Raw genomic sequence first — 25,885 nt, 5'->3', positions numbered from 1 at the left:
GAAGAAAAGGGGAAACTAGAACAGGAGGATTAAATGGAGAAGGGGATGGGCAGGGGGAGGGCTGAGAAGGAAGCTAGAGCTTTCATAGACAGGAACCTGGAACCAGAAACTCCCGGGGTTTTGGTTCCCGAAGGGACCCTAGCCTGGGGACAGAGGGACAGACCGACATCCCCAGCAGCCTCCTGTTGCCTAGCAGCTACAGCTGTCCCCTTTTGTACTCCCTGACCTGGGGGAATTCTGCTGGCTCCACCACAGCCCTGGGTCTCTGTTCCGAAGGGAAGGTTTCCCAGGTGACAAGTAGACTCTCCCAAAAGACTCTTGAAGAATATTCTAGGCTGCCCCCCAGGGAGGCAAGGAAAGGGAAAGCGGATTATTTGGAAACACAGCACATAAGCAGCATGTCTTGTGGACCCGAATGGAAAATGCCAATGTTTGCCCTAGTGTTGGCATCAACTATTGACTGCAGGTAAAGCCGCACTGTCTCTTGTTTGTTCGTTTGGGTTTTTTTTCAAGGCAGGGTTTTTCTGTGTATCTCTGGCTGACCTGGAACTCACTCTGTAGACCAGGCTGGCCTCGAACTCAGAAATCCACCTGGCTCTGCCTCCCAAGTGCTGGGATTAAAGGCATGCACCACCACCGCCCGGCAAGCCGCACTGTCTCTTAAGAACTCGACATGCCAAAAAAAAAAAAAGAACTCGACATGCTTGAAGTGGAGCAGATCCTCATAGATTCCCCCATTCCTACCTAATAAGGGATGTGGTCTAGTGAGGTCTGACCCGGAGGAACTCCGGGGGAGTAGGGCGGAGTTGGCATCTCCAACTCCCTTTAGCAAGTGCAGTACCAACACCGTCCTCAAGATGGAGCTCAAGAGTGACCATATCTTGGGCAAATGGAGAGCCACAGTGAACGGATATATATGTGTGTGTGTGTGTGTGTGTGTGTGTGTGTGTGTGTGTGTGTGTGTAGTAGTGATGTGGCACCAGGCTGCTGTCCATCCTGGAGGAATGGAGCCACAGTGAACGGATATATGTGTGTGTGTGTGTGTGTGTGTGTGTGTGTAGTAGTGATGTGGCACCAGGCTGCTGTCCATCCTGGAGGAATGGAGCCACCAGTGGCTGCTACTGAAACAGTTGCCGCACTGTAGAGAAAGAATCACCCACCATTGGGCTCTGCTGGCCAACGGTTGCTGAGGCTCACCCAGGGCAGACTGTACCAAGTATTCCTGGGCACTTAGGATGTGAGTGCTCCAAACCATTATGAAGCACAAGTTGTAACCAAGGCCCGAGCCAAAGCTGATGGGTGTCTAAGATGCTGATCCTCGTGCGGTGTTCTGCCTAGGCGCTGGTGCCAGCTGTTGGAGCAAATGTTATTCAGAGGCTGAGAGTGTAACTTAGTGATAACTTGGCTGGAATGTCCGAGACGCTGAGGAACACCCTGATATCTCAAAACAAAACCCAAACATTTTCGTTTCTGTGAAGACTTTGGAAGATAGGATTGATTTTTTTTTTTTAATTAGTAGACCTTGAGTAAAACAGATTACCAAGGTGGACCAATGGTATACAACCATCATTCCTATGAAGGTTCAAGGTCATCTGTGACTACATTTAAGTTTAATAATAAAAAAAAAAAAGCATATTCCCTTCCCAAATGTGGTGGCCCTGGTCCAATTAGACAGTCTTAAGGCTGCAGATCCCTGGGGAAGGAAGGACCATGTTCTCAGATTGCCTTTGAACTCAGGATTTGATGGCAGCTTTGCTAGAATTTCTGTCCTTTCTGGGGGTTTCAGACTCATTGAGCTCCACCACAGCCCGGCCCATTTCCCTCCAACAATTAAGCTGGGTGTCATTAAAGATAGGGACACAGATCCAGTCATCTCAGAATATTGGAATCCCAGCCCTTTGGGGAGGTGGAGGCAGGAGGATCGAGAGAGTTCAAGTCTCTCTGGATTTGAGGGGAAGTGGGTTGTCTGGTGATGGGGCTCATCACTGGCTTAACTATCTATAATGGAGGCATCACCAGCCAGGAAGTAGTCTCCATCTGTGTTAGGATGTTAGTGTAAACCGGGGTGTGGTGTGGTGCACACCTGTCATCTCACACCTAGGGTGACGGAGGCAGGAGAACATTGAGAGGTCAGCCTGGACCACACAGGGAGAGCCCCGTCAGGAACGAACGAACCATCAATATTCTTTTAGAGGAGGTACACAGGAAGAAAGCCCCCAGCCTCTGTCCGAGAATTCGTCTATTGATATTTGCCCTCTCTGTTGCCAGGCAACAGCTGTTACCTTGGCCTTAAGCCTTTTCCGCACTCAGCCTCTTGTGCTAGATATTTTTTTTAAAAGATTTATTTATTTATTACATATGAATATACTGTAGCTATCTTCAGACACATCAGAAGAGGGCATCAGATCTCATTACAGATGGTTTTGAGCCATCATGTGGTTGCTGGGATTTGAACTCAGGACCTCTGGAAGTGCAGTCAGTGCTCTTAACCACTGAGCCATCTCTCCAGCCCCCTGTGCTAGATATTTTTATGTCAACTTGACACAAGCTAAAGTCATCTGAGGGGATGGGACCTCAGTTAAGAAAATACCTCTGTAAGATCCAGTTGTAGGACATTTTTTAAATTAGTGATGGATGCCGGAGGGCCCAGTTGTGGGTGGTGCCATCCCTGGGCTGGTGGTCCTGGGTTCTATAAGAAAGCAGGCTGAGCAAGCCAGGGAAAGCAAACCAGTAAGCAGCACACCTCCATGGCCTCTGCCTCAGCTCCTGCCTCCAGGTTCCCGTCCTGTGTGAGTTCCTGTCCTGACTTCCTTTGGTGATGAACAGCAATATGGAAATGTAAGCCAAATCAACAGCGCCCACCTCCCACCCCTACCTGCCCCCCCCCACACCTTGTTTTGGGCATGGTGTTTCACTGGAATGATAGTAACCCAGAGGGAGATACCTCCCTTCCCTTGTCTGTGACACAAATGTGTAGAAAATAATAGCTCTGAGCTTTGTTGGAACAGTTGAGGGGTCGGTGACCAGAGACACACATGGGGGCCTTGCAGAAAGTCTATCCAGATGTTGGCCTCTGCAAGGTTGTCCCCCATTTACTAACCTGGCATTGAGCATTGGGAGTACGGACCATTTCAGTCTTATTTATTTATTTATTTATTTATTTATTTATTTATTTATTTACTTTGGTGTTTTGAAAAGATGGGTCACATCTACCCGGAAGCTGGCCTCAACTCTCTGTCAGCCGCTGAGATTACCGCCCAGAGCCACCACACCTAATGCCTTCTCATTTTAATCAGAGTTTAAGACGAATTTCAGCAAGTGAACCAGGAAAACACTGGGACCGAATGACCAAGAGGGATACAGAAACGGAAGCCCGGAAGCCCTTCGGGAGCAGAGCTGGCTTCTAGCTTACTGTAACTGCTGAGAAAGGGGAAACTGCAGGGTTACACAATCCCGTGCTGTCGTCGGTGCGGTACAGACAGATAACGGTTGCGGGAGACACCCAGCAGGGCGGGACCTCTTCCCTCTCTGCCTCCCTATCTACCTTGTGAGTCCCAGGAAATGAAAGTGTTTCTGAGGCCGGGGGAGGACCAGTCCTCCTCAGAGGGGCCCCTGCCCATCTCCAGCGAAGCCAACCGAGAAGGCCTCTGACCAGAGATCTAATCTCAAAATAAGGGTAAAACCTTTACTTTCTGAAACTAAAAGTCGTCTCGGGCAGAGAACTAACGATACATGGCACACTGCAGTTAGACTGCTGGTAACCACGACTGATCCCTCTCCGTCCCAACTCAGCGTTCGGAGGAACCTTGACCCTGAGCTCGGGCTGCTCCAGGTTCTGTCTGGGCCGCCAGTCAGTGCCAACTCCCACTCGGGCCTCCTCCGTGCACTTGATCCACTCAGCACTCAGCAAAGTTTTTCTGAGTATTTCTTGCACGCAAGGCTCCAAAGCTGAGCCCCGTTTGGGGAACCCGTACCCTCAGCATCCGGGAATTCAGAGGAAGCCTGCCAACTCATGGACTGAAGTGGCATGGGGATTTCAGGAGACAAGCGGGACTTTCTGGATCAGAAGGGACCAGGGGACCAGGGGCAGGAGAGGGGGTATGATGAGATTTCTCTGGGGTCAGACACCAGGGGGCGCTTGCCCTGCTTGAAGCATCGGCCCCCAGGGAGATTTCAGTGTTCTTTGGGAGGATGGACTCTTAGGCATGTTCCTTACAACTAAAATTCAAAGAGTTGCCAATCTGGGACTTTCTGAAGCAGTTTGTCACTTGAGAATTTATGTACCTTTTTTGAGGGGGAGTGGGGGGAGAGTGTTTCACTATATCACTCTTGTTGTCCTGGAACTCACTATGTAGTCCAGGCTAGCCTCAAACACACACACAGATCCACTTTCCTCTGCCTCCCCAGTGCTAGGATTAAAGGCATATGCCACCCTGCCATGCTGAATGTATGTACTTAAAAATATTTCTTATGGGGGCTAGAGAGATGGCTCAGCAGTTAAGAGCACTGACTGCTCTTCCAGAAGTCCTGAGATCAATTCCCAGCAACCATGTGGTGGCTCACAACCATCTGTGATGGGATCCTATGCCCTCTTCTGGTGTGTCTGAAGACAGCTACGTGTACTCATGCACATACAATAAATCTTTTTTTGTTGTTTTGTTTTTCAAGACAGGGTTTCTCTGTATAGCCCTGGCTGTCCTGGAACTCACTCTGTAGACCAGGCTGGCCTCGAACTCAGAAATCTGCCTGCCTCCGCCTCCCAAGTACTGGGACTAAAGGCATGTGCCACCACCACTGCCCAGCCATACAATAAATCTTAATAAATAAAATACTATTACAATAATAAAATATATTTGTTATATAATATAATAAAAATGATTCTTACTAGTTAGCATAAACAATGGGTTTTAATTACAACATTTCCCTCCACATCTCACACATGACCTGGGAATTTATGTCCTTTTAAAAAACGTGCCATCGAGCTGGGATGCACCTCAGTGGGTGGAGTCCTTGCCTGGCATGCTCTGAAGCCCTGGGGTTGAGCACCATGATGGCAGAAGCCTGATAGTATATGTCAGTAATCTTAGCATTCAGGAGGCAGAGGCAGGAGGATTAGGCATTTAGAGTCATCTTTGGCTAGATAGTATGTTTGAGGCTGGCCTAGAATACATGACTCAAAAAAACAAAAGAAAAGAAAAGGAAAACCTAAACAAACACACACACACACACACACAAAACCCCAAAAATCCAAAAGCCATTATCCTTGGGTATGGTGGGATACACTCATTTTCCTGGCACTCAGGAGGCTGAGGCAGGATGTTTACAAGTCAAGGTTAGCCTGGGCTACATAGACTGTATCTCTACAGCAATAAAAAAGATCTTGTCTTATGGATGAAGGCAGAGAGTCAATAGGCCTGTTCTGGGACAGGGGATATCGCAGAAGCTGAGCCACGGACGCAGGGGGAGGCCCGCAGAGTCAGCATTCAGTGCTTGCGGGGGAGGGGTGGGCAGCGCAGAGCCAGCATTCAGTGCTTGTGTTGTAGCTGGGACTGGGCTTCATAACAAGCCTCCCAGATTCGAGCTGCGGTTTTCTGTACCTTGTCATCTCGGAGACATGCTATGGTTTAGCTTTCCAATGTCATCCAAAAGCTTCTATGTCGGAGGCTTGGTACCCAATGGAATTATTTAAAGTGGGCCTTTGGGAGCTGATTGAATCCTGAGGGCTCCAACTTCGTAAGGAAATTCATTCATTTATGGTTTTCTAGCTTAATGGACTTTAGGGACACTCCCCCATCGCCAAGCTTCTCCACCAGTGGTCCTCAAAGCTTCCTAACACTGCGACCTTGCAAAACAGTTCCTCATGTTGTGGTGACCCCCAACCATAAAATTGTCTTCATTACTACTTCATAGTTGTGGTTGTGTTGACATTATGGACTGTTATGTAGATATCTATGTTTTCTCAAAGCCTTGGAGAATATGGGGGTTGAGACACACAGGTTGAGAACCGTTGTTCTAGAAGGTAAGCAGTTTCCAGTGCCCCACAGGATGTGCTGTCTCCACACAGGCCCAAAGCATCTTGGCCAAACGACTCTAGTCCAGAACCTGAAACTGTCAATCAAAACACTTTCCATCTTACGGATTCTAAAAATACAGAATGGGTATTTTGTCCCAGTGAAAGGTGCTGATGGCTGACACATCTGGTTTCTCTTCAAACCACCAGAGCTCACTCCCCTGTCACGTGGGAGACAGGCTGTGGCAGAGGGGTTAGGGGAGGGAGGAGATTCTGGAGGCTGGGATCTCTGAAAACTACACCCAGCTCCCCCTTGCAATTGTGAATAATTCACATCCTCTCCAATCTTTGTGGAAGAAAATAGATTCAAAAGGGTAAAGGGGTTGGGCTGAGGTGGCATATGCGTTTAATTCCAGCACTCAGGGGGGTGGGGGAAGGGTAGAGGCAGGCAGATCTCCAATCCAAGGCCAGCATGATCTACAGAGCCAGTTCCAGGACAGCCAGGGCTACACAGAAAAACTCTGTGTTAAAAAAGCAAAAACAAAACAGAAAATAGTAAAGGAAATCCCCCCCAAGGTCACAAGGTCACAGTGCTAGAAACTGGCAGTTATCTGGCTCCATTGAAGGGATGCCCAAAGCCAGGCTGTCTTCCACTAGGGCCAACTCCCCTAGGAACCTGCAAACCACAGACTCCATAGCAGAGGCATGGAGAGAGCTGATCCCACGGTCAGCCAGGTGTGAGGGAAAGAACTTTCCTCAAATGTCGGTCCTTGGGGGAGGTGGGTGGTTTCTACCAGGAGCCTGTCTCTCTTTGGATGATAGGTGCAAGCTCACATGAGTCAAGGGAGGCCTTCGTGAGTAACCAAGAAGAGAAGAAAAGAGGAAGCCACTGCCTTTCTGTGGAAACTTCTCTGAGAACTGTTGGGTACAGGATGTGTCACTGGTCTGTGCAGGAGGTTGTGACAACCACGATGGCCTCAGTGTCTCCTCAGCCCCTCCAGTGGCTGATGTCACCCAGAGAACCTCAGCCTTCCTGTTCCTGGGATCTGAGGGCGGGAGTATGCAGGCAATAGTGAACCTGAAGTATGACTTCCCTCCCAGTGTCATGAAGGGGCTGTGATTCATCCCCTGAGCGAGCGAAGTGCCTGTCCTAGCTAGGGTTTCTATTGCTGTGATGAACACCATGACCAATGCAACTCGGGGAGGAAAGGGTCTGTTTGACTTACACTTCCGCATTCGTAATCATTGAGGGTAGTCAGAGCCGGAACTCAAACTGGGCAAGAACGCCGAGGCAGGAGCCAACGCAGAGGCCATGTAGGGGTGCTGCTTACTGGCTGCTCAGCCTGCTTTCTCATGGAACCCAGCGTCAGCAGCCCAGGGATGGGACCACCTCCAAAGGGCTGGGTCCTCCACCATCAATCACTAATTAAGAAAATGCCTTCCAGGCCTGTCTACAGCCCAGTCTTATGGAGGCGTTTTCTCAATTGGTCTTTTTTTTCCCCTCTCAGATGATTGATAGCTTGTGTCAAATTGCCAGAAATCTATCCAGCACAGTGTCCCATTCCCTGGCCCCAAAGGCCTGTCTTACACAAGGAAGACTCTCTTCAGTCTATCAACACGTAGCCACCGTGCAGATTCTCTGGCCTTTTTGAAGGCCCAGACACCTTGGAGAATTTTATAAAATTGTTCACTCATGTCTGAGTTAAAAGCAAGTAACCCCTAGTCCTGGACAGCGATTTCGGATAAATTCACGGGATTTTCCCTGGCTCTGTCAGGAAGTCCAGAAGGCCCTTGGGCTTTTTGGTAAACCCCTGCTAACCCTCCTGGAAGCCCCTGTTTCTGAATCGCCCCGTGTGGAAGCTGTAGCTATAAGCCTTCGAGCACTTGAAACAGCGCACTGAGAGCCGCTGTGTGTGCAAAGTGGCTTTGAAGGTTTAGGGTCAGAGAGGGATGTAGCTGGGGAAGCAAGCTCGGTGCACAGCCCTGGGTTTAACCCCGCATGCCAAAGGACAGGGAAAAACCAAGGCTGGAAGGTACACATCTAGCACTCCAACACTGGAAGGCTGAAGCCAGAGGACTACCACAAGTTTGGGCCAGCCTGGGCAGCACAGCAAGATCGTATCTCTAAGAAAACAAAATAGAGCCATTTATAAAAAATGGTTATAGGACGACCCATATAATTCTGATGCTTTAAAGGTGGAAGCTAGAGCAACTGTTCAAGGTTATCCTTCACTATGAGCAAGCTCAAGGCTAGCCTGGGCTACATGAGACTCTTTTTTTTTTTTCTAAGATACAGAATGCTTAATGATATTTATTGGTGCACTAAACGATAAGTTAGCTTGGAGTTGAAATTTACTATTCAATGTTCGGGGAGTGGTGGTACCTGCCTTTAATCCCAACACTCCAAAGTCAGAGTCAGGGGATTTCTATGAGATCAAGGGCAGCCTAGTCTACATAGTGAGTTCCAGGACAGTCAGAACTACATAGAGAGGCCTTGTCTGAAAGACAAAATGAAACAAGGAACTGAAAAGAATTAATATGTGGCTGAGATACAGCTCAATGGTAGAGTGCTTGCTTATATGCAGAAGGCCCTGGGATCAACACACACACACATACACACACACACACACAGAGATAGATAGAGAGAGAGAGAGAGAGAGAGAGAGAGAGAGAGAGAGAGAGAGAGAGAACTATTTCTTTTTGCTTTTGTTTGGTTTTTTTGTTTTGTTTTGTTTTGAGACAGGGTTTCACTATGTAGTCTGACTGACCTGGAACTCACAGAGATCTGCTTGCCTCTCTTGCTTCTGCTCCTGCCTCCAAACACTGGGATTAAAAGTTTGTGCCACTGCTCCTGGCCCTTTTCAGTTTTGAAAAATGTGTCTTGTGGGTGCTGGAGAGATGGCTCGGGAGTTCAGAACACTTGTTGCTTTTGCAGAGCGCTGGGGTGCGATTCCCAGCACCCACACAGAGGCTCATAACTGTGTGTAACTCTCGTTCCAGGGGATCCATCACCCTCATCTGACCTCCTCAGTCACCAGGTATACACATGGTGCACAGGCATACACATACAGGCAAAACGTTCAGGTATGTGAAATAAAATGAATATGTCAAAAACAATTTTAAACCATCTAAACCGTGTTTTGCGCGTTGGCACGGCGGCAAGCTGTGACTGGCGTTCTGTGGTCATTGGCCAGCCATGCTCTGTGACGGCGCCCGGCCAGCGGGGATTTGTGGCCCTCGGAGGCTCCTTGTGTCCTTTGTGAGCTTTCACTTCCTCTTTCTGGAGTCTGAGGTGGTGAGAGTGGGCAGGGATCATTGCAAGAACCTGCTGTAAGTCACGTGTTTGCAGCAGCAGGCAGCAAAAATCCCCACGAGCAGGATGTCCTGAGGGTCCAGACCCCAGTGGATGGAATTAAATTATCCATCTTTGGCCACCAAGGAGAGTCCTGCTCCAGGGGACAATCAGGGCTTTGGCTTCCCAGAATTGCTCAAGCAAGGTACCATAAGCTGGACAGCTCGACACTGTAGGAAATTATTCTCTCTTCATACAGAGGCCAGAGGTCCAAAATCAAGGTGACGGCAGAGCTGTGTGACTGTGCTCTAGGGTCTTAAGGGACTGTCACCCCTCAGACTTTTTAGCCACAGCCCTGACATCCTTTGTCTGTCTTGAATCACCTTCCTCTGTACAAATTTCCCTTTTCTTACAGAGAGCAGTCAACTCATTAGGGTCACCGTGGTCCAGTATCACTTCATCTTACCTTAGCTGCATCATGTAAAACTTACTTCCAAATAGGGTTCCATCTTGGAGTCCCAATAGCTATGTCTTTGGGAAGCATGCCGTTCCACTTTGGTACAGTTAATGAGTATTTTTGTGAAAAGCAATCTGCTGTGTGCTTGGATAATTTTCCAGCAGCTTCTAACCCAAAGAAGGGGACTGTGGGGTGCCTGGTGGATGCTCTAGAGGCTAGGAACACAAATTCATTTGTGATATTTGGTTTCCTGGGCAGAAATGAGAGAAAGTACAATGTCCCTAAGGCAGGAATGTTTGAAGAGCTCATAAAACACCCATTCCATAAAACACCCTTCCACCAATGGGGACAGAACCAGGTGGGAGGAAGGAGACACCCAGGCTGGGAGCTGGGCATCTAGCTGGCTCCATAGCCAGTGTTGCTGGGCTCAGATGGGTATGGTGGTGAAGGATCGGCTCCCAAGCTCCTGCCAGTGGTGGAGGAATGCCCTTCACTTCCTCCAGCCCCACGTCCCTCATTATTTGGTGGGGCAAAGGCACCATTGGCCCTCGGCGAGCATGGACCAGTCTTACACAACTGTCGTCTCCTCTAGACAATAAGAACAGAAGCAGGGTTTCTCTGCTAATTCCTTTTCCCTATTTCTTCTTGTTTCTTCCCAGACCTATGCCTGTCTCCTCTCGGGGTAGAGGCTGGCTTCTCCGGGAAGTGGCCAGCAGTGCCGGGGCTCCTACCCCCAGTGGCAGAAGGACAATTCTTTTTTTTTTTTTTAACCCATCCCTTCTTCTTCTTGCTCTGGCCCTGCTTGCTCCTGCCCAAAGGTTTGTATTTATTTATTATATGTAAATATACTGTAGCTGTTTTCAGACACCCATAAGAAGGCATCAGATCTCATTACGGATGGTTGTGAGCCACATGTGGTTGCCGGGAACTGAACTCAGGACCTCCAGAAGAGCAGTCAGTACTCTTAACCTCTGAACCATCTCACCAGCCTGAAGGGCAATTCTTATGGGCCGCATTCCCTGGCCTTTACGTACTTCCCTTCCCACCGTGGTGAGCCCCCTGCCTTCCTCATCTAGGAAGCAAGCTCTCCATTGCTGAACACTGGCCTTCGTGCGTCCACAGAACACACCATCTAGCTTGTTTCCTGGTTTGTTGAGCCAGGGTCTCACGTAGCTGGCCTCGAATTTGAGCTTGCTATGTGGTTAAGGGTGACCTTGAACTCCTGATCCTCCTGCTTCCACCTCCCAAGAGCCAGGACAGCCAGGGCCACACAGAGAAGCCCTGTCTTGAGAAAAGACTTGACCCTAACCTTAACAAATTTGTTGCAGCTTCAGAATGTGTGTGTGTGTGTGTGTTATATGTGTGTGTGAGTGAGTTCCTTGAGAGTATGAGTTTGTATGTGTGTAGTATGTGTATGTGTGTGTGAATGTATGTGCGGGTATGTATGAGTGTGTGAGAGGGTGTATTTGTGTGTTGTGGGTGTGTGATAGTGTGTGTGTGTGTGTCTGTGAGAGTCTGTGTATGGGTGTGTGTGTGGGTATGTGTTGAGTGTGTGTGCGTGTGTGGAGAGAATGTGTGTGTGTAACTATGCATTTGAGAATGTGTGTGTATATCCGTGTTGAGTGTGTGTTTGTGTGTATGAGTGTGTGTATGTGTGTGAGTGTGTGAAAGTATCTATGTGAGAGGGTGGGGTGCATATGGGTGCTGGGGATTGGACCTGGAGCCACACAAGCATTCTACCACAGCTGGAGTGACAAAGTGACACAGGAATCCATGAATTGATGGGAACAAATCATAGCTTACTTTTCACCAGCCTCCTCTGGAGACGGAGCCCTTTCTTCTATGGATGTACAGTGTCAACCAGGCCTGTGGCTTCCTCACCCGTGGAGATCGGCCCACAGATAGCACGGGCGTTCTGCTGCATTCTGTGATATCACTGAAGTTCTTCTGTACTGTACTTCAAAAAATAAAGGAATTGGGTTTGGTGGTATTGAAGACCTATAATCCTCCATGTAATGCTCCATGAACACTATGTGATGGGGAGGGGCTAGTTCTAGGTAAGTACTTAGCACACTACAGGTCCTGGGTTCAACCTTTGATGGTTAGTATTAATTCTCAACGCGACATGCCAGAACAATGATTCTCAACCTTTGGGTCGCAACCCCTGTGGCAAACCTCTATCTCCAAAAATATTTAGGCTTCATAACAGTAGCAAAATTACAGATCTGAAGTAGCAACAAAACTAATAATATGCTCAGGAGGGTTGCCACAATACCAGGAAGTGTATTAGCGATGCAGCAATCCGGAACTCTTGTCTCCTTGTTTCTGCCCTGATAGATTGTTCCCGAACTGAGAGCTCAAATAGATTGTTTTTTTCTCCTAACTTAATCTTGGCAGAAGTGCTTTATCTCAGCAACAGGAAAAGAAATGAAGACAAATATTTTCATTACCACAATATTTTTAAAAAAAATTTTTTTTGGTTTGGTTTTTCGAGACAGGGTTTCTCTGTGTAGCCCTGGCTGTCCTGGAACTCACTCAGACCAGGCTGGCCTCGAACTCAGAAATCCACCTGCCTCTGCCTCCCAAGTCCTGGGATTAAAGGTGTGTACCACCACAGTCTGGCTTATGGTATCATTTTAAAAAAGATTTGTTTGTATTTTATGTGTATGGATGTTTTGTCTGCACATATGTCTGTGTGCCATGTGCATGCCTGGTGCCTATGGAGGCCAGAGGGAAAAGATCAGATCTCCTGGAACTGGAGTTAAGGATGATTTTAAGTGCCCATGTAGATGCTGAGAATTGAACCTGAGTCCACTGCAAGGGCAGCAAGCCCTCTTAACTGCTGAGCCACCTCTCCAGCTCAATACGCTACCATTTACAAAAAAAAAATTAAGATTAGTAGTGTTCAATATAATTGTTTCACTTGAAATACTATGGGTTTGTTGTTTTGTTTGCTTGTTTTTCTGAGACGGCAGTTCCTGAATGTGTTAAGTAGTGGAAGCTGGTGTGCTGGCTAGTTCTCTGTCAGCTTGACTCAGGCTACAGTCACCTGAGGGGAGAAAACCCCAACTGAGAAAATGCCTCCATAGGATTGGGCTCTAGGCAAGCCAGTAAGGCATATTCTTAATTAGTGATTGATGGGGAGGACCTAGCCCACTGTGGGTGGGGCCATCCTTGGGATGGGGGTCCTGGGTTCTATATGAAAGCAAGCCTTGGGAAGAAAGCCAGGAAGTGCCATTCCTCCATGGCCTCTGTATTAGTTCCTGACTCCAGGTTCCTGCTAGTTTGAGTTCTTGTCCTGACTTCCCTCTGTGACAAACTGTTACCAGGAAATGTAAGCTGAAATAAACCTTCTCCTCCTAGTTGCTCTGGTCACGGTGTCTCGTCACGATACTAACCCTAGGTGGGACAGCTGGCCTCAAACTCCCAATTCTCCAGCCTCCATCTTCTAGGTGCTAACATTGTAAAGGGACAGTCCAGGCTGAAGGTGTTACTAGTCAATTTGTAGAGTGCTTACCTAGCATACATGGAGCCCCAAGTTCCATCCCATCAGCTCAGGAACTTAGGTGGCACATGCCTGTGACCCCAGCACATCTGAGGTGGAGGCAGGGGGATCAGGACTTCAAGGTCATTCTCCATTACACATGTCAAGTTTGAGGCCAGCTTGGGCTGCTCTACAGAAGATCCTGTCTCAAAAACAAATAGCCAGGTTGGTGGCACATGGCTTTAGTCCCAGCACTCGGGAGGCAGAGGCAGACATCTCTCTGTGAGTTTGAGACCAGCCTGATCTACAGAGTGAGTTCCAAGACAGCCAGGGCTACACAGAGAAACCCTGTCTAGAAAAACAAACAAAACAAAATGCAAAAAAAAAAAAAAAAAACAACCAAAAACCAACCAGAGTCTGGCCATGTAGCCCAGGCTGGTCCTGAGACACTGGTTATCCCAGGGTGGTCCTGAGACACTGGTTCAAGCAGTCCCCTGTTTCAGCCTCCTGAGCGCTAAGTTCAACCACAGCATCTCCTCCTGAGAAAGGATGTGCGGAGGAGGGACAGCCAAGAGATCCCTGACCAAAGTCAAGTTGTTCAGGAAGGAAGAAACCTTTAAGACATGCCCCTTGCTGTCCCTGAGGTAGCACAATGGTGTGTGCTGAAAGAGTAACTCCTCTTCCATCTCGTGTGGCCTGCAAGACAAGGTCTTCAGCCTTGGTTATGGCTCAGTCTTGCCCTTCTGTGGAGTGCTCTTTATTTATTCTTGAAATGGAAGAAGTAGCCCTTTGGATGGTCTCAGTGGGACTAGAGGAGGCCCAGCTGACTTTTGCATTGTGCCAAGTTAACCCTGGGCAGGAGCCCCTGAAAGTAAACAATAAAGCCAGGTTTCCATGGCTTTTTCTAGGTGTTATTGTATGTGTATGAATGGTTTTGCTCCTATGTAAGTCTGTGTACCAACTGTATGCCTGGTGCCCACAGGCATCAGAAGAGATCATTGGATCTCTGGAATTACAGATGATTGTGAGCTGCTCTGTACGTGCTGGAGACAGAAGCAGGGTCTGCAAGAACAAGTGTTCTTAACCACTAAGCCTTCTCGCCAGCCCGGTAAGACCAGGACCATCCCTGAGCCTTGGCTGTGCGCAGACGATGGCTCCCTGTGGTCTCTCACCAACAGGACATGGGCAGCGGAAGGAAGTGGAAGCCCCGGGTTCCCTCTGGGGCTCCCTTAAAGTCCATTGTCAGCTCATCCGGTGCCTGCTCACCTGCCTCTGCTTGGGACAGACCCGCACTCACCTAAACACAGTGCCCTAGGAAGTTTTGAGGTAATCGGGCACACACAACCTCGTACCTGGGGTGGAAGCTGGGCCGGGGGCGGGGCTTGGCCTGTGGCCGGGGCTTGGCTGGGCTGTGGCCAGAATTGGGGCGGGATGGGTGGGGGCCCCCCGGGGGCCTATGTGTCTAAGTGTGCCAGTGGTGCTGAGACTAGAGAGCCCTGGGGTCAGTAGTCTGTCACAGGCTACCTGGCTTCTGACACCACTTCCAGGCAGTCTGGAGCAATGGCGTCTGACCCACTTTCCTTCCAGTTCCAGAGAAGCTGGACGGATGCATGCACATCACTGTGGTTTGGTTTAAAACCCTTACTAAGAACTCGGGGTGTTAGGGGCCAAGCTAACACCAGTCCATTGGATCTACGTTTCCCAGTACACACCAATCCACCCCAGTGACCAGCCGATGAGAAACGACGTCATTACCACAGGAACATGCCCTCTTAGCCCGGAAACTTAACTAAGTTGTTATCTATATATTGTTTAATTTTTTTCTTTGTTTTTTTTTTGTTTTTGTTTTTGTTTTTTGTTTTTCGAGACAGGGTTTCTCTGCGGAGCCCTGGCTGTCCTGGAACTCACTCTGTAGACTAGGCTGGCCTCGAACTCAGAAATCCGCCTGCCTCTGCCTTCCAAGTTTGTTTAAATTTTTTTTATTGTTTTACTTATTTTAATAGGAGGCACACACCTTTAATCTCAGCACTCAGGAGACTGAGGCAGGTGGGTCTCTGAGTTCAAGGCCAGCCTGGTCTACAGAGGGAGCTGCAGGACAGCCAAGGATACACAGATGTCTCAACAACAACAACAATAATAATAACAACCAAACAACTCAAAAGCAAGCCCAGGGCTTCACGTGTAGAATAATAATTATTATCATATTATACCAATTATATAATTATTTTACTATATGATAAACTAATTGTTTATTATTATTATTGGTGGTGGTGGTGATGGTGTTGTTATAAATATATTTGAAACCAGTGTCCCCAAGTGAAGAATAGCATGTCATGCCACAGAATGTCTGTGCAGATCAGAGGGCAACTTGTGGGACTTGATTCTCTCCTTCTAGCACGTGGGTTCTGGGGACTGAACTCGAGTCATCAAGCTTAGCAGCAAGTGCCTGTGCCTGCTGAGCCATCTCACAGGCCCAAGGCTTTAAGAAGTAAAACAGATAGTCATGGGTCATAGGAGTTGTAGGAAACGTTTGTGCTTCAAGCCTGAGGTAACAGCACGTAAAACTGGGTCAAGCGTCAGATCCAGGAAGCGTCTGAACCAGAAAACAAGGCTCCAGGATATACGCTTTACTTTTCTTGGGGACCAGAGGTCTCGTTCAGCCCCTGAAGAAAGCTCAGGTGTCACTTGAATTCTGTACCCTAGTGCAGATACTGTTGTTACCCGAAGGCTGTAAAACCCTATGTATGTAAGAGAAAGGCACTGCTGCTGGGAGAAAGGGAACGAAGGCCACGGCTCACTGATGGCACAGCTAAGCCTCAGGAGCCCGGTGGTGGCTCGTATGCCGCTCTTTGTCCCCCTCATAGAGGAGGAGATGGGATGGAGGTGGTGGCGGCTCACACTTTCAGTTCCATGACACACTGGAGAAATGAATTGTTAGGAATAAACACAGGACACCAGGAGACAAAAGATGAGAGGCCTCCAGATCCTCCCCAACCCTTTGATTCTGCGCCAGATACATCGGGCCTTCCTGTAGTTAAGGCTTTTTCCTTCCTCTACAGGGGAAGGTTCAGAAATGCGTTTTGCTTGAGATCAAACTCAAGGAGGATGGGGATGTAGCTCTGTGGGGGTGGTGCTGGCATAGCACACATAAAGCCCCAAGTTCGATCCCCAGCACTGCATAAACTCTGTGGTGCATATCAGACATCCCAGCACTAAAGAACTGGAGGTAATTGGTCAGGAGTTCAAGGCCATCCTGTAAAACATAGTGAGTTGGAGGAGAACCCAGGCTAGATTAGACCCTGTCCTTCCTTTCTTTCTTTCTTTCTTTCTTTCTTTCTTTCTTTCTTTCTTTCTTTCTTTCTTTCTCTCCTTATTTCTTCTTTAGAGACAGGCTTTCTCTGTGTAGTCCTGGCTGTCCTGGAACTCACTCTGTAGACCAGGCTGGCCTTGAACTCAGAAACCTGCCTGCCTCTGCCTCCCAAGTGCTGGGATTAAAGGCATGCGCCACCACTGCCCGGCTAGACCCTGTCTTTACAAAACAACCAGAGAACCCAAAAGCAAGCCCAGGGCTTCATGTGTACAAAGCAAACATTCCCTCATTTGAGCTATGTCCTGAGCCCCTGGACACTTTTATTCCACTTATTTGTTTTATGTGCACATGTGCATTCGTGTGGTAACGTACATGTGCTATGGTGTGCGTGTAGAGGTTAGAGGACGATTTGCAGGAGCTGGTCTTTCCTTCTATCACATGACTTCTGAGAATTAAACACAAGTCACCAGACTTTACCCACTGTCTTAGTAAGGGTTTCTACCACTACAACAAAACACCAAGACAGAGAAGCAAGTTGGGAGGAAAGGGTTTATTCAGCTTACACTTCCGCATTGCTGTTCATCACCAAAAGAAGCCAGGACAGGAACTCAAGCAGGGCAGAAACCTGGAGGCAGGAGCTGATGCAGAGGCTGTGGAGAGGTGCTGCTTACTGGCTTTCTACCTTGGCTTGCTTAGAACCATCAACCTAAGGACAGCACCACCTACAATAGGCTGAGCCCTCCCCCATCCATGACTAATTAAGAAAATGCCCTACAGGGTTACCTATAGTCAGATCTTATGGAGGCATTTTCTCATCCTTCGTCTCTGATGTCTAGTTTGTGTCAAGCTGACAAAAAAACAAAAAACAAAAAAAAAACAAAAACAAAAACAAAAAACAGCCAGTGTGCCATCTCAGTATCCCAGTCGCAGGGTTTTAACAAGAACCAAAACCACAGTCACCTCAGACTATCCAGCTTTGCTGAATCTGAATAGGAAATGGGCCAGTGACTGGCATGTGCACCAGGAAGTGGTGTCCCCTCAGGACAGACACCTCGCAGGATTCCTCTTGGCCTTCCTAGACGGGCTGCTGGCAACACAAGGAACCTGAAAATAACGGCTGACGTTTCACAAGCTCCCGACCGCCTCTACCTGCACATAAATTGGGAAACCGGAGACCTGTTGCTTCCCAGAGCTGGGCCGACCCACATCCCCAGAGGGTTCCGGAGTGATCAGAGATGCCGAGGTTTCAGGCTGTACCTTCAGGGATCTGTGTCTAGAGGCTCGGGTGTCCTCAGTTAGTACTCGTCTTGTCTAAGCTGTTGCCCTTCAGAAAGGGAGGCACTGTTGAGATCTGGGGTCAGGCCTAGGGCACCTAGTGTGGGCAGGACCTGGGGGAGGGGCTTGGGAGTGTGACCAGGAGAGGTTTGTCGCTGACCTGGCCGCTCTGGGGCCTCATTGCTTTCTGCTAAGTGTCTGCTCAGCCCGTCTTCTGCTTTCTGTATTGCCTCTTCTTTTTATTATTCAATTTTATTTGCGTTTCACCATCAAAGGAAAGCCAACTCTCCCTTCCTGCCAGAATGACTCTTGTTTTTGCTTCGTTTTTATGTTGTTTTGCAGGGCTGGGGTAGGACCCAGGAGCTTTTACTCAGGAGCTGCTAACCCACACTCCCAGCCTCCGTCTGGGTTTTTATTTTGATAATTTACCAGTTTAGGTCAACAGATCAATTGGTAAGGAGTTTGTTTTTCTTAAGTTTCCCTAAGTTCTTATGAAAACTTCCCTTGATCTTTGTATAATTCATCCCCCTGTCTCAGAAGTTTTCTAAACAGCCGGTTGTTCCCACCCCACCCTTAGCATAAATGAGTTGGGGAGTTTAGACTTGTATTCAGGGGATCCTTTTCCATAAGATTCTCCTGGTTGACAACGCCTTTAAGATACAAGCCAGAGATGAATTAGGCAGTGCTTTATCCCCTCCCCATCCCCCAAGACAGGGTTTCTCTGTGTAGTCCTGGCTGTCCTGGAACTCACTCTATACACCAGGCTGGCCTCGAACTCAATAGATCCTCCGGCCTCTGCTTCCCAAGTGTGGGGATTGTTATGGTTTGTATATGCTCAGCACAGGGAATGGCACTATTAGGAAGTGTGGCCCTGTTGGAGGAGGTGTGTCACTGTGGGTGTGGGCTTTAAGACCCTCCTCTTAGCTGCCTGGAAGTCAGTATTCTGCTAGCAGCCTTCAGATGAAGATATAGAACTCTCAGCTCCTCCTGCACCATGCCTGCCTGGATGATGCCATGTTCCTGTCTTGATGATAATGGACTGAAACTCTGAACCTGTAAGCCAGCCTCAATTAAATGTTGTCCTTATAAGAGCTGCCTTGGTCATGGTGTCTATTCACAGTAGTAAAACCCTCACTAAGACAGGGATTAAAGGCATGCACCACCACCACCTGACTAAAATATATATTATAAGGTACGAAAATTCTCAGATGCAACAGGCAGTAACAGCTGACAAACTCTATCGCATGTGAAGAAACACACACACACACACTCATACACATTCACACATACACATATTCACACACACACACTCAGAGCAAAATGTCACAAAGGCTCCCTCCAGAATAACAGAGATCCTGAAATACTCCCCCACCCCAAAGAGCCAGGGGTCTTAAGTGTTCTTAGTGGCCTGGAACAGGTCCCCTTCCCCTAACTTGGGGTTGGTCCACTGAGACTAAGAAAGGGAAGCTGACAGATTCACAACTTCAGGTGAGCATGCTCAGAACTGGCCTTCCTCAGGTTCAGCCAGCCCAGACTGGTCAGCTGCAATGGGCTTGCTGGTGGATGAACAAGTTTCCCAGGCTTTTGTCTCAGGTCAGAGGGTGAAGAAGACACCAGAGGTCACCATCTTTCTTATCTATGTGTCCCCTGCCGTCATTTGTCATCCTGTCAGGATCTATCAAGCTCCTGATTCCTCAGAATAACCATGGACCATCCACCCCCTACCTATCTTTTTCTTTCTGGGATCACAGACCTGTACCACCATAGCAGGTTTCATATCAGACCTTTAACTTAGTTTTTCTGGTTTTGAAACAGTCTCCTGAAGCCTAGGATAGCCCAACCTAGAACTTATCGTGTAGCTGAGGCTAGCCTTGAAACTCTAATTTTCTTAGAAAAATGTTTACTTTATATAGGTTAGTTTACTTTATATATACGAATGTTCTTCCTGAATGTCTGTATACATGCCACCATGTGTGTGTCTGGGGCCCTTCGAGGCCAGAAGAGGGAATGAAGTCTCACTGGAATGAGAGTAACAAGTGATCATGAACTACGTACCACATGGATGCTGGGAACTGTACCTTGGTCCTCCGCAAGAGCCAACTCTAGGTGGCTAAGCCATCTCTCCAGCACTGCTTTTTATTTGTAAATTCTTATTTATTTCAGTAGAAAGGAATCTGTGATCCCCTCTTAACACAGTGAAGTTCATGAGAAGAGACCCTTCCAAAGAAACGTGTGTCACTTGTCACCAAAGAAACGTGTGTCATGGGGCTGGTGAGATGGCTCAGTGGTTAAGAGCACTGACTGCTCCTCCATAGGTCATGAGTTCAAATCCCAGCAACCACATGGTGGCTCACAACCATCTGTAATGAGATCTGATGCCCTCTTGTGGGTGTCTGAAGACAGCTACAGAATACTTACATATAATAAATAAATAAAAATTAAAAAAAAACAAAACAAAACAAGAAACGTGTGTCACTTGTCACCCACTAGAGAAGAGCAAGCATGTGATCCCCGCTTCTGACGCATCTGTCACTGATCCTGCATGGCGAGGATTACTGTGCGTATAATCTTCATCATAGCTCTCTAACAATGCAGTAGAGTCAACTCTGGAAACTTCTTAGGAACCAAGAACCGCCTCGGACAGACTCTTGGACGAGTGGGCTGCTGACGAGGCTCAGCAGCCTGGGAGTTACAGTCTTAGCTTGTACCCATGTCGTATTAATCACCGTAGAGTTCCACGAAAACTTTCTGTTCCTGTTCCTACTTAATAAAATTAGCAAGAGAAGCATACATGGGAATAGGAGAGGAAAAAAAAATGTCCGAACTGCAAATTCCATTCCATTCACCACAACTTATGTGATAGCAATCAGGGGACGACAACTCCCAAGAACCTTTTCCTTTTGACCCTGTGTCCTTCCTGTACTTCCACAGCCCTGATGGGTGTGTGGTCTAAGCAGGACACTGTCTCCGGGAATACTGCCCACCAAGTGCCAGCACTCTGTACGGTCACTGATGACATGATTGAAGGGGGCTTGGACAGTCTTTGGAACATGTGTGGGTCAGGCAGCCACGGGAAGCAGACTGGGATTTGTAGCTCAGGTCCATCCTTCTCCAGACCAAAGCACCATCAGCCTCCTGACCCACTCTCTGCCTCCAATTCTAGGAGCAAAAGGACTTGGCTTCCAAGGGCTCACAATCTGGCTAAGGAGAAAAGATGAACTACATAGCTGTTGTTTCCTTCTTTGTGTATTAGGGACTCTAATCAGAGCATCACACCAGATTCCCTGATCTACAGAGACTTTGAAACCAGAGTGTCCTGGTTAGCATCAGAGTTTCTTTGTGCAGGGTGGCGTGCCAGTGAGAAGCTGGACCATCCAGCACTCATCTTCTTGAACATCAGCGTGAGAACCAGATTCAACCACTGCTCTCCATTTGGAGTTTATTGGTGCCTGGGTTAAAGTATTTTATAAGGTTTGATGCTGCCAATGTTCTGTATTACATCAGTAGATGTTTGTTTGTTTATTGAGACAAAGTCTTGCTCTGCAGCCCTGGATGTCCTGGAACTCACTATGTAGACCAGGCTGGCCTCGAACTCAAGAGATTCCAAGTACTGGGAATAAAGGCATGAGCCATTGTATCCAGGTTGTTTGTTTGTTTTGTTTGTTTATTCAATAATTTATTTTCATTTATGTGTGTTGCTGGAATTTCCAACCCCAATAAGCCCATATGAAAACCCCACAATCCGGTTATTATAAGCCATATATAAGCCATATGCCTAGATTGGGCAGATTTAACAGTATGCTAACTTATTCCCCAGCTATAAGACCCCTTGCTACTTGTGGTTTCTCCTAGCCAAGTTGTTCAGGTCTGTTGTGGCTTCCTCCTTGTCTTCCGTCTTCTCTCCTGCCCTCATCCTCTTCTGTCTCTTTACCTGCCCCCACTCTTTCTTTTTAATTTCTTTTTTTTTAATGATTTATTTATTTTATGTATGTGAGTACACTGTAGCTGTCTTCAGACACACCAGAAGAGGGCATCAGATCCCATTACAGATGGTTGTGAGCCGCCATGTGGTTGCTGGGATTTGAACTCAGGACCTCTGCCACTCTGAACCACTGAGCCATCTCTCCAGCACTGTCCCCACTCTTGAACCTCCAGTCCCACCTTTCCCCTCCGCTGCCCCCAAAAAAGGCTCTAGCCTTTATTGACCACTTAAAATGGGGAGAAGGTTCACATGAGATCACCTTACATGATGGACTGTTTGTCGGGGCAACCCCTCTGGAGAAAGCAGAATTAACATCAGAGTACAAACAGCATTGGAACAACCCACAACATCTGTGTTTGTGTTTGAATGTCTGTATGCATGCCTGCATGACAGTCCTAAGGAGTGGAAGTTACAGGATTTGAACTAACGGCCTTGTGGATGCTGGGAACTGAACCAGGCTCCTCTGGAGGAACAGCCAGAGCTCTTAACCACCAAGCCATCTCTCCAGCCCTGAGGGTTTAAAGCAAGGTGGAGACCAGTTCGGTGGCTCAGCAAGTAGAGGCTGATGATCTGGTTTGAGTCCTGGGACTTACGTGGTAGAAGGAGAGAACCAACTCCCAATGGTTGTTCTTTAACCTCCACACATGTGCTTTGCTCTGTGTGTGTGTGTGTGTGTGTGTGTGTGTGTGTGTGTGTGTATAAATATGTTTATTCACATATGTAAATAAATATATGTGCAAACTCAAGGTGTATTTTGGGGAGAGGGGTTGTTGTTTTTGTTTTTCAAGACAGGGTTTCTCTGTGTAGCCCTGGCTGTCCTGGAACTCTCTCTGTAAACCAGGCTGGCCTTGAACAGAGTTCTACCTGCATCTGTCTCCTGTAATGGGAATAAAGGTGTCCCCACTTCCTCCCCCACCCTCCCTACCCCCCTGAGTGTGGGATTAAAAGTGTCACGACTACATCCAGCTTCCTTCTAACTTTTTGGAGGTACGGTCTCAGGTAGCCCAGGATGACCTCACTTTATACGCAGGGTAACTTTGAACTTCTGACCTTCTTGTTTTCACCTCCAAGATGTCGGAATTTCAGGCTGTACACAGTCTTCCTTGTTACACCACAATTGTCTTATGTCTGAAGTTATGCTCCCAGGAGCTGTTCATTCCAGAAGTAATTGCTGGATCTCCAACAAACACTGGTGCTTAGCAATGAGTAACCCATCCCTGATTTTATCCTCTTAATCTGTGACTGCCTCACTGGGAGTGGTCCAGATGACCCTCTATGAGGTCAGTAGCCTCCAAGTCTTGTTCATATCCCCAGAGTTTGCCTCAATCTTTATTATCTGGTCAGACTTTATCCCCTTGGTCATTGTCTGATGAAAAGGCGTGTCTTCTGTCTATCACCCACAGCCCCAAGCCTGACAATGAGACTTATTCCCATGACCCAGTCAAACATTGATCTAGGGAGGGCTGACGATATCTTGAGCTGGGTGGGATGAGCATTCTTTGCTCTATCTCCTCCAAGGACCGTGCCCTGTTTCTTTAACATGTTTACGCATCAGGACCGCCAAGGCCTCCTGGGTGCCTCTTCTGTACGTGACTCCCGAGAACTGGGACATGCAGGAGAACCGTGGCATTGCCATTTTAGGGACTGCCAGTCAATTAAATCTAGAGACTTCCTGTGATGGTTGGGGAAACTGAGGCCTAGACTGGGATATGGCTACATCCATGAAAATTAGCAGATTCCAGGTGGAATTCCTCGAACTGTGGAAGAAAATTGCAAATTATAAATGGTGCTTGTGGTTGGTTTTTCTGAGTACGTTTTCTTTTGTTAGTGCTAACTGGCCTGGTACTTGGTAGATAAACACAGTAGCACTGAGCTTCCCATGCTGATGTCTTATGGGGGCTTCTGAGAAGCCTCGGGGGTTAAGATCAAACTGAGGGGACGGGGACTCTAAAGATCATGATTGAGCTCCTTGGAGTGTCAGCTTTGTAGCACATGCTTAAACCCCGAGTGTTGAGTGTGGCTTGGATCACAGGATGAATGAGAGAATGCAATACACAGAGGGATTAAGAATTAAATTACACTCCGGGTGGTGGTGGTGCACGCCTTTAATCCCAGCACTTGGGAGGCAGAGGCAGGCGGATTTCTGAGTTCGAGGCCAGCCTGGTCTACAGAGTGAGTTCCAGGACAGCCAGGGCTACACAGAGAAACCCTGTCTCGAAAAACCGAAAAAAAAAAAAGAATTAAATCACATCCTGCTTACGTATGGTCCCACTGCCTCTGTGATTTTATTTATTTGTAGCGCTGAGGATGAAAGCAAGTTCCTGCCTTCGGCAGGCAAGCACACCAAGCTATCCTCTCAGGCTTCCAGGACTCAAAAACAGCAAGTCTCAAAGGCAAGAAATAAACTCCGGCCCGTAAAGGAGTGGGGCCTTGGGTCTGTCATCTGACTTCCACCGCCCCCCTCCACCCTCACAGTTGGGTAGGCTTTGAGATATAAACTCTGAGACCCTCTGTTGGATCAGAGGGTCAGCTGACCGGAAGACAGTCCTATTGTATGTAAAAGACTCTTAAGCTTTCTCTAGTCCAACTGTGCCAAGTGGCAGACAACTTAAGATCCTACTAGAAGGAGAAACCCAGCAGACCCGGCTGCTCCTCAACCAGTGCAGGCCAGGAAGGTCAGAGGCTCGGAGACAGGTGAGTACCCGGAAGCATGAACTCTCCTGTCTTATTTGAAATGTAACCTAGTGATTCCCTTGGGAGATGACTTGGTTTAGGATGAAATCAGGTCAGTTTTTCTTTACAAAGAAGACATTACTAGGTGCAAGGCCTCTGCGTTTCAGATCTCAGTCAGACTGCCTTAGACACATCCATGGCGGGAAAATAATGCAGAACAGAAGACCTGTGTGGGACTGGAGGCTGCTGGGAGTTTCACTCCCGTGCATTGTTCGTTCTGTGTCCCAGGCTGCTCTCTCTCTCTCTCTCTCTCTCTCTCTCTCTCTCTCTCTCTCTCGCTCTCTCTCGCTCTCGCTCTCGCTCTCTCTCTCGCTCTCTCTCGCTCTCTCTCGCTCTCGCTCTCGCTCTCTCTCTCGCTCTCTCTCGCTCTCTCTCGCTCTCTCTCGCTCTCTCTCGATCTTGCTCTCTGTTTTTCGAGACAGGGTTTCTCAGTGTAGGCCTGACTGTCCTGGAAATCTCTCTCTAGATCGACTCAGAGAGCCACCTGTCTCTGCCTCCCAAGCAATGGGATTAAAGGTGGGAGCCATCATGCCTGGCCTAGGCTGCTTGCTTTCGCTGTTCCTTCTTTCTTCTGAAGAGACTTTGGCTATGGCTTTCATAGAGCATCTGCCTTTGGTAACAGTAGAAAGAGCCCCTCGGAGTCTGGAGGCCTGGATCAGAATCTTGGGTTGACTGCTCTCAAACGTAAAGAGCCCTGTCTTTGTAGACAGCCAGGCTCCAGCCCTGGTTCTTTCCTTACTGCATGTATGATCTGGGGCAAGATGCTCTGCTGTCAGAGCCTCCTTGGCCTCACCTCAAGAGGAGGCTGGTCCATTCTGAACTCCATCAATCTAGTCATTCCTTCTCCTAGATATTTTGTGACAAATCTGGGGAGAGCCTTGTCACTTGGTCTATTGGAGTGTCCAGTAGACTGCTGCATGGATGGCTTCAGGATTAGGCAGGTGGGCCGATTCCAGCTCCAGGCCACTCTGAGTTACGAGTAAGTTCCAGGTCAGTCTGGGTCACAGAATGAGACTCCATGCCAAACAAAACAAAAGGCAAAATGTGGTGGTATAAGGCCTGGAACCCAGCACTTGGGATGCAGAGAAGCAGAAAGATCAGGAGTTCAAGGCCAACCCCAGCTGCATGTTGAATTTGAGACCAGCCTCGGTTATGTGAGACTCCATCTCAAGAAATAAAAGGCACAGTTGGTCTTTATAGTTGGTTTTGGATTGAGCCAAACATTGGTTGTCAAACAGCTGACAATGAATTTATTCATCAGTAAAAGGTAGAGGTACTCACCATGGATGAGAGAGAGAGAGAGAGAGAGAGAGAGAGAGAGAGAGAGAGAGAGACACAACTT

General features: G+C 48.0%; 1 protein-coding gene across 1 annotated transcript in view; it reads left to right on the top strand.

Moving 5' to 3' along the window:
• Positions 1 to 24,406: 24,406 nt before the first annotated feature.
• Srgn (serglycin) overlaps positions 24,407 to 25,885 on the top strand; it is a 35,377-nt gene continuing 33,898 nt past the window's right edge. The window contains exon 1 of the mRNA XM_028776855.1: positions 24,407 to 24,504. The gene's annotated coding sequence lies outside the window, so the exon portion shown is untranslated. The remainder of the gene's footprint in view (positions 24,505 to 25,885) is intronic.

This window comes from Grammomys surdaster, unplaced genomic scaffold (assembly GCF_004785775.1).
Source record: "Grammomys surdaster isolate TR1022 unplaced genomic scaffold, NIH_TR_1.0 273, whole genome shotgun sequence".
Lineage (NCBI taxonomy): Eukaryota > Metazoa > Chordata > Mammalia > Rodentia > Muridae > Grammomys > Grammomys surdaster.
The sequence above is the reverse complement of the archived record's forward strand: the minus strand, read 5'-3'. Positions and strand labels throughout refer to the sequence as shown.